The sequence below is a fragment of the Pinus tabuliformis genome, chromosome 2_2, assembly GCF_031772625.1.
Source record: "Pinus tabuliformis cultivar Carrire ecotype Pingquan chromosome 2_2, CPIR1, whole genome shotgun sequence".
In the NCBI taxonomy this organism is placed as follows: domain Eukaryota; kingdom Viridiplantae; phylum Streptophyta; class Pinopsida; order Pinales; family Pinaceae; genus Pinus; species Pinus tabuliformis.
The window spans coordinates 121,466,531-121,476,134 of NC_142300.1; positions in this window are offsets into that span (position 1 = coordinate 121,466,531).

The following is a 9,604-nucleotide window of genomic DNA, read 5'->3' on the forward strand; positions in this document are numbered from 1 at the left end:
TTCTGTTGCTGTCTTGATTGCCTTTGTTTCTGCCCACTTTGTTAGGTAGTCCGTGCACACAATGATGTAAGACTTTTGGTTTGAAGGAGGGTTGATAGGACCCACAAAGTCTATGCCCCACTTCTCAAATGGCTTGAAAGTCACTTGAGGTTGGAGGGGCATTTCATCCCTCGCAGTCGGTTTCCCCATCCTTTGACATCGGTCACATTGGCTGATATATCTTCTGACATCTCGATGAAGAGTGGGCCAATAGTAGCCTGCCTGTAGAATTTTGAAGGCGGTCCTTTTTGCTGCAAAGTGGCCTCCACAGGGTCCATCATGACAGGTCAAGAGGATGTCAAAAACTTCCTCCTCCCTAAAACAATGCCTCAAAATCTGATTTGGGCCATGTTTAAACAAGTTGCCCCCAATCTGAGTGAATGGCGCACTTTTCCTCACGATCTTACTCTTCTCTTTTGAAGATAAGCGTGGAGGGAACTGTGATGACACCAAGTGATTTGCTATATCAGCAAACCATGGAGAGAGTACTGAAATAGAAAACAAGTGCTCATCTGACATTTGGTCATCCACCATCCCTTCTTCACCTGCAGGCAAATCTAGTCTAGACAGAAAATCAGCAACAACATTTTCCTTACCTGGCTTGTCAACAATGGTTAAGTCAAATTGCTACAATAAAAGTGACCATCTAATGATACGAGCATTTACATCAGGTTTATTCATGAAATACCTAATCACAGCATGATCAGTGTGTACGAATGTTTGATAACCAGTGATGTAGTGACTGAACGTGTTTAGGGAATGGACTACAGCTAGGAGCTCTTTCTCGGTCACAGTATAGTTTAATTCTGCCTTGGATAGGTTTTTGCTGACAAAGTATATGGCATGTGGTAGCTTCTCTTCAACTTGTCCTAAGGCTGCCCCTATGGCTTTGTTCGAGGCATCAGAGTGGATGTGGAAAGGTAGGGCCCAGTTTGGACCTCTCAAGATTGGGGCAGTTACCAGCTTACCTTTCAACTCATCCAGAGCCTTTTGACAGTTATTAGTCCATATAAATTCAACATTTTTCCCCAAAAGACTAAACAATGGTGAGGCTAGCTTACTAAAATCTTTAATAAATCTTCTATAATATCCCGCTAAGCCTAGAAAACTCTAAACATCTCTTACCTTTTTAGGAGGTGGAACCTTTTGGATGATAGTAATTTTGTTAGGATCCACCTATAATCCTTGTTGAGAAATTGTATGACCTAGCACGGTCCCTTCAGTCATCAGGAATTCACATTTTTCTGGACTGAGGGACAGGTTCATTTCAATACACTTGGTTAAAACTTTTCCCAAGTTAGTCAATGCTTCTTGGAAGTTGGACCCATAAGGAGTAAAGTCATCCATATAGATTTCCACCGAATCATGAACCAACTCAGCAAATATGCTCAGTACTGCTATCTGGAAAGTGGTGGGAGCATTGCATAGCCCAAAACTAAGGACCCGGTAGGCAAAGGTACCCCATGGACAAGTGAAAGTCGTTTTATCTTGGTCTTCCAGGCTGATTTGGATTTTATTGTACTCGCTAAACCCATCGAGCAAAGAAAAGAACTTCTTGCCTGCCAGCCCATCTAACACTTGATCTATGAAAGGCAAAGGGAAATGGTCATTCTTGGTGGCTTTGTTAAGTTCTCAATAATCTACACAGATTCTCCACTTCCCATTTTTCTTGGGCACAAGAACCAGAGCAAAAACCCACTCGCTATCAGAGATGGGGTAGATGAATCCTGCATCTAACAAATTTTGCAATTCTTCTTTAACAATGTCCTTAAGGGCTGGATTCATTCTCCTCTGAGGCTGCCTGGCTAGTTTAAAATCCTCTTTAATGTAAATGTGATGAGTACAGCCCGAAGGTTAGGCTCCTTTCATCTCCTTATAGCTCCAAGAGAAAGCATCCAGATGGCGATTCAATAAGCTACACAACTCCTTCTCCTGAGAGGAGGATAAGGATGAGTTGATCTTCAAGGTTTTTTTCAGGGCCAAATTCCACATTCTTAATTCCTGGAGAGGTCATATCAGCAACACAGAGGTCCACTAAAGTGCTGGCTTGGGTACCTTCCACCAACTCCTCTAATGGCAGCACACGGGGAGGTGGATTTTGAATCAAATTCTCAATCAGGTCATCCTCGGTTTGAGGACCTCCCCAGGTGGCTTTCACTATGCACACTGGTGTCGAGTAGACCTCATCCTCATCCTCCTCCTCCAACCATAGAGGTAAGTCATGTTCTAGCAGTGGTTGGGCAAGAGGATATAGGACTAGCTGTTTAGACATAGGCCCATTCTTGATGGTCATGCTCCCAGCTCGACAACTAATGTAAGCATCTGCAGTAGCTAACCAAGGCCTTCCCAAAATGAGGGGTTATCCAGTGAATTTTTCATATGGCCGAAGGATCAAGAAGTCAACGGGGTACTCCCGAGAATCAACAGAGACCATGACATCCTCCACAATCCCTTCGAGAGTCAATGTGGAGCGGTCTGCTAACTACAGTACTGTCGAGGTCTTTCTTAAGGAACTCTCAAGGTTAAGTTTGAGCATAGTGACCCTAGTCATCACATTAATGGCAGCCCCTAGATCAATCAAGGTGTGGGGGATTATGGTGCCATTGATGTGGACATCAACTACAAGACTCCCAGGGTCCAAATATTTTGGACAGATTACCTGTCCCAACATCAGATCGAATAGTTGTCCTATGACATTGATAGTTGGGGCATCACTCTTGTGCCTGCCTGGGTGCTTGAAACACTTCTCCTTGATCAATATATTGTAGATTGGTACATATTTTATGGCCTAGAGAAGTGGTATTTTTACACACAACTGTTTAACTTCTCCCAGAAGTTCAGTCTCCTCTAGGTTTGGTTACGTGGTTGCCGCTAGTCTCTTAGGAAAGGGTGGAATGGCTTTGGGTTCACTTTCATGTTTCTCTTCTTCATCCTCCAGAGGAGGAGGTTGACGATCAGGAAGGACCTTCCCAGATCGTAGGTTGATCTCTTGAATCTCCACAGTATAGGTAGGGCATGTTGTCTCTACAGTATATACATGCTGGGCTTGTCTGTTGTTGGGGTTTGGGTTCGATTGAGCAGGCATCTGGGGTTGTCTTGGAGGAGCAGGAGATAATGGGTGTAGTTGAGCAGGTGGTGGAGGCAAAATAGCAGTAGGAGAGTTGTATTGGGGCCTCCACCCTGGCTAAGGTGCATTCCACTGAGGTTGTGGCTAAGCATGAGAGTGAAACGAATGAGCAGCAAGTTGAGTATGGTATTGAGATGGATAAGACCAAGGAGGAGGTGCAGACCAGAAAGGATGAGTAGGGGGACTCCAAGAGGGTATATGAGTGGATTGGTTGGGGTTGTAATAAGTTTGGGATGTCCCTTGCATCCCCTGCTAGTAAGTTCTGGATCCATGCGACCTCCTTTGGTTGAGGAAGTAGAGTGGTTCAGTGGCTCCCTCAGTCCCTTGGTACATAGCTTTAAGTCTGGGTAAGGTTGGGCACTGGTTTGTAGGGTGGTCTTTCTCACAAACGAAACATACCTCTACTGAGTGAAATGGACACCGTTCTTAGGATGCTTCCTTATACATGTGGGACAAAATATGGCCAAAGCCCTCTTAGTTTCTTCTTTCTTCTGTTGGATTCGGAAAGTATCTAGTTGCATGGAAATGGTCTGTCCCACCTCACTTTTAAGGTCTTCCATCTGATTTGTAAACTCATGTTTGGAGAAGGTGGCGCTAGCTGAAAGTGGATTCCCCCTACCTCTTTTTCGGGCTGCCCTAGAATGGTTTCTAAACACAGTCTTTATGTCATCATAAGGTAGTTAGTAAATGTCTCCTCCAGCTAGCAAATGGAGGGTATCTAGAAGGTCTTTAGGGATTCCTTGGAGCAGAACCAGCTTCAGAGATTCAGGGTCGACTGTGCACTTGGCCCTTTTATAACTGAGTTGGAACCTTTCTTCATAGTCTTCTAAGGATTCATCACTTCCCATGGTCATCTGAAAGATTTCTCCCTTCGTTTCCTTTGACCTACAATAGTCCCGGTATTTGTTGTTAAAGGCTTGCTGCATTTGAGCCCAAGTTGTGATACTGTTTCCAGGTAACCCCATGAACCAGCGTAGTGCTGCATCCTTGAGGGTAGAGGGAAAGAGTTTTAACTTTTTCTTATCTTCTGCATAGTCATAAGTTCGAAAAAGGACAACAAACTCAAACAAGAAGGTATCAGGGTCTTCGGTGGTCAATCCATGGAAGTGAGGTAAGGCTAAGGGACTTATGTTTTTCATTTTCGTGTCCCCATTGGTCTCTCGGATGGGAAAGGCACCTTCTATTCTCTCTTCATCTCCTATACCATTTCTGTGTTCAGCCATGGTCTCAAGGGGAATGTTCTCTTGCTCTTCTTCTGTTATAGGATCTTCGTATATCTCTAGAGGTTCACCTAAAGGTTCTTCTGGATCACTGCCACCGAAGAAGAGAGAAGGGTGACTCAGTGATGTGGTGGGGGTGTTGGGTAAGAATTTTCCTATATTGTCTCTATTCCTACGAGGCATGAAAGTGAATATTTTTGGTTGATTTTTGGTGTTTTTCTGCTTGTACCTGCAAAACTGAAATAGATTGAACTGCAACTAACTAAAATCTATCTTGTTGAAATGAAAATGAAGAATTGAAATGAAAGCGGGAAATGACTAATCTATGTTGCTGAAATGAAATCGCAAAAAGGAAACGCTAAGCTACGCTTGCAGAATTGAAATTGGAAAATTGAAATGCTAATATACACTTGAAGAATTGAAATTTCTAGTCTAAGAAAGCAGGAAATGTCTAATCTACTTTTGCGAAAATGAAATTGTAGAATGGAAATGAAACAACTACTCTATGCTTGCTGAAATAAACTACTAAGCAGAAGGTTGCGGTAGAAAATAGAAGAAAAGAAACAATCACAAATACTCTGATGCTTCCCCAGCAACGGCACCAAAAAAGATGGTGGGCTCGAGTATTGCAGCAATAATACTGCAACTCTTGGGACTCCCTTCTTTACTTTTATCAACCCGGTAGTTCGTAACAAACTTGGAAGCGATGGTGCTATATGCACAAGTACTAACTCTTGCCGCAGGCTGTCACTTGATCAGCTGGCACAAGTCCACTAGGAGCTTAAGCCAACTTCTATGAGCTCTTAGAAGAAGCTTTTAACTGTGATGGATGAAAGCTAACTCAACCGAGGCTAATCTACTTACAGAAAGAAGCGGAAAGCTGAAAGGAAATGCAAACCCTAGCAAACCCTAGTTTTATCGACTAACCCTACCGGTGAAAGAAAAGAGATGAAAGTAGTGGAAATGGATGCCATTTACTTTTAGAAAGGTAAAATGCATGTGACTAAGCTACTTCTGCAGTAAAATCTGGAAAAAACATCTTTTTGTATTTTTTAGTAAGTTGGAAAAATTATTATGCATGTGCTTTAACTGTTTTTCACTGTGCAGAGGTTGATTGGCGAAAGGAGATGGGGTAGGCACTTGCAGGAGGTTGGGAAGGTGAGAAGAGGACCTAAGGGGTCCCTAACACCCTTCTAGAGAGTTTCATAGTGATCAGATATCGAAAAATTTCTCACATGAGCTTCTATAGGAAGTCTACAGGATGTTCCGAAAGAGGATTTTAGAGGGTTGATGGAGGAAAAATGGTGGAAAAGTGGAAATGGAGGTTGGATGAGGATGTGAAGGGGGAAATTACTTGGTGAATGAGGCTGAGGAGTGATTACTGTGATTGGATTTGTTCGAGGATGGAGGGAGCAAAGATGCACAAGAATGTAGAAATTAGGGCAAAGTGAGAAAATGTGGCAAATGAAGGGAAAAAATATGAGTTTAGGGGATGGAGCAGGTTGTATGATGGAGGAAGGGTAGGCTGGGAGGTATCACAGGTGTTCTACAAACTATCTTCCAAAACTGACCAAACAAAGACTATGCAAACCAAAGATCTAGCTATTTTGACCTATTTGGACCTAGAAACTAGCAACCATGATGAACATAAATTTATTGGTAGAAAATCATGTAAGATAACTATGAAAACTAAGTAAGAACAAGTCTAAGCATGTAATCACAACTGGTATCAACTTTTGCAACTAAGAATCTAACACTAGCAATTGCATGAAGAAGCAAGAACAGTGTTTTTGTGGTAGCAAGGACGCCTTGGTCTCAGCTCATGGTCCCAAGGAGGGAGAGGTGAGATCAAGGGTTGTTTGATGGGATTTTTCGAAGGTCTTTTCTATTACCAACCTATCAAATCAACCTGAAACATGAAAATATATTTCAATCATCAAAAATGACCTAAGTAACTAAGTAAGATTTTAATCTACTAGCAGAAATTATTTTATGAATGCAACAAAAACATATAGAAGTACACAAAAGGAGGTACTGGCACTTGGGTTGGGCCCAACCCCAAGAGCTACAGCCTCCTAAAAGAAGCTCAGAGCTGATGCCAAATGAAATTGATCTCCATTACTCAAAAAATAACCATGTCACAAAAATGTTTACAGCAAAAGCTTCAAAATGGGCTGGAAGGTAGAGCAACACTAAAGTGCGAAATACAAATGTTCAAGAGCTAAACTACAAAGGCTGGAAGCCTTCCTACTTATGCACTACGAGAACCTCCAATAGCCCTCCTTAACTCAAGGGGCTTGGCTGCTCAAACTGCAAGTAATCAACCACTTCAGAAAAGCTGCTTGGCTGCCCTTGGGAATCATCTTTGGTGGGCTACTAAACTCCGAGTCGAGGGTGGAGAACTCGAGGAAGGGGCCATTTAGTGTAGGAGACACCCTTCCTACAAATCCTCATCCTTGTTCCCTCGTATTTGGCTGTCAACTGGCTCATAAATGCTTGACCCTGGTCCAAAAGTTGTCCAAAAATCTGCAATAAGCACGTATTAGACTTCATGGTCAAGTGACTATTCTCATTCATTCAATTAACATAAATATACTCAAAAGCATGCATAAACTATGAAGAATGGTGGATTAATCGAGAATAATAGGCAAAATGAGCCCAATAAGTTACCCATTTTTGGGGCTCATCACTTGCCCTGTGAAGCCATCCTTTGCTGAGAAACCAAATCCAGTTTAGCCATCTTCTCCTGACTCCATTAGCCCAATGGCCTGAAATATTCAGTTCTACCCATCTTCTATTGAATTTCACCACCAAACCAAATCAAAATCCCAAAGCTTTCATAACTAGCCTAAAACCTTATAAAACAAAGCTAAAACTTAAAGAGAGAGCCCTCTATAGGTACAGATTGGGTAGATTTTGTACCAAAAAGTTGGTTTGTGGTTACCTCGAACCCCTTTCCTCTTCTCACAACTTATAGGAAAATCTGAGTGATAAAACAACGAAAGGAACCTGAGAAGATAGAGTTTGAGCTAAACGAGGAAGAATCAGACTCTACAGCAGAGGAGGAATTAGAAGATGAAGAGCCACCAACTTCGGCTGTGAGAAGATCAGTTCGAGAAAGAAGGCAGCTTGAAAGGTATAGTCCATCTGCTTTCTATTCAAATTTTTCTTTATCTATTACTGACGATAGTCCTATAACTGTGAAGGAAGTAGTAGATTCAGAGGATGGAAAACTTTGGAAAGAGGCCATGGTTGATGAAATGGCATCTTTGCACAAAAATGAGGCTTGGGATCTGGTGGAGTTGCCAGTTGGAAGGAAACCCATTGGTAGCAAATGGGTGTTCAAAAAAAGACAAATGCAGAAGGAAAAGTGGAGAAATACAAAGCTCGGTTGGTAGCAAAAGGTTATTCCCAAGGGCTGGGAATTGATTTTGGTGATATTTTTTCTCTTGCTGCCAAAGTAACTTCTATTAGATTACTTTTATCTGTTGTTGCTGCTTTTGATTTTGAAGTAGAACAGATGGATGTGAAGACAACATTTCTTCATAGGGATCTAGAAGAGGAAACCTACATGAAGCAACCTGAAGACTTTGCAGCGAAGGGTAAGAAAGAACTGGCATGCAAGTTAAAGAAGTCTCTGTATGGGTTAAAACAGTCACTAAGGATGTGGTATTAGAAATTTGATACATTTATAAGGGGACTTGGCTTCACTAGAAGAAAAGCAGATCATTTTGTGTATTTTAGATTAATTGGTGACCTTGTTATTTATCTAGTATTGTATGTGGATGATATGTTGCTGGTTGGAAGTGACAAAGAAATTATCCAGGATTTTGAAGACCCAATTGTCCTCCAAATTCGACATGAAAGATCTTGGTGCTGCAAACTATATTTTGGGCATGGAAATTAAAAGAGAACGGGCAAAGTTGAAGCTATGGTTAAACCAGAGGAAGTATGTCGAGACAATACTACAGAGGTTTAATATGTAGGATAGTAAACCGGTAAAGGTTCCTATTCCTGTAGGTGTGAGGTTATCTACTGAATAGTGTCCCAAGGCACAAGAAGAGGAAGAGGACATGTCCCATGTTCCATATGCAAGTGCAGTCGGTAGCCTGATGTATGCAATGGTCTGTAATAGGCTAGACATTGCACATGCAGTGGGAGTATTGAGCAGGTTTATGTCAAAACCAGGAAAGGAGTATTGGACAGCAGTGAAGCGGGTTTTCAGGTATTTGCATGGCACTAGTGATTATGGTTTGTGCTACCAAGGAAGACCAGGATTGGATAGAATGTTGGATATTCGTCACTTTGTTGATGCAGACTAGGCAAGAGATCTGGATCAGAGAAGATCTACAAGTGGGTATGTGTTTAACCTATTTGGAGGTGTAGTCAGTTGGATGAGTAAGAAACAATCTGTAGTGGCACTATCAACTATAGAGGTAGAATACATGGCAGCCATTCATGCAAGAAAGGAATCATTTTGGTTGCAGAGATTGTGTTCAAGTATGAGGTTAGTATAGGAAGCTATAAGGATACACTGTGACATCCAAAGTGCAATTTTCTTGGCAAAGAACCATGCATATCATTCAAAGACAAAGCACATTGATGTTCAATATCATTTTGTGAGGGATATGATAGAAGACAAAAAGCTATTGCTAGTAAATGTGGACACTTTGAAGAATACTGCAGATGCATTGACAAAATCTGTGAGCTCTGAGAAGTTCTCTTGGTGTAGAGAGACAATGGGCATTTCAGGGTTGGGAAAATGAATAAGCTCTCTTGTGGCCCCCTATGGAAAGAAAACAACAAGTGGGAAAATGTTGGGTTGTGTTATATTATTTCCACATAGTTAATAGGCAGTTTGAAGGGCACCCGTAACCCCACTTTATGGGGTCTGGGGCATCGCCCCGGAAAATTTTGGTTTTGGACCCTATGTTAGGTTGGGCGGACCCACCTATGGTTTTGTGCATGATTTTCACACATGTTTTTGGGACACAATGGTTTTCGGTCCATGGTATTGGATGTGATGGTTTTCAATCCATGGTATTGGACGCGATGGTTTTCGGTCCATGGTATTGGATGCTTTGGCATGTATAAATATGTATTGTAACATTGAAAGGAAAATAATTAAAAATCAATCTAGTAGTCCCGGTTTTGGGATCCAGGGGAAAATCTCTGTGTATATGTGTTTTATGTGTTATGATCTCGAATTGTTTATTTT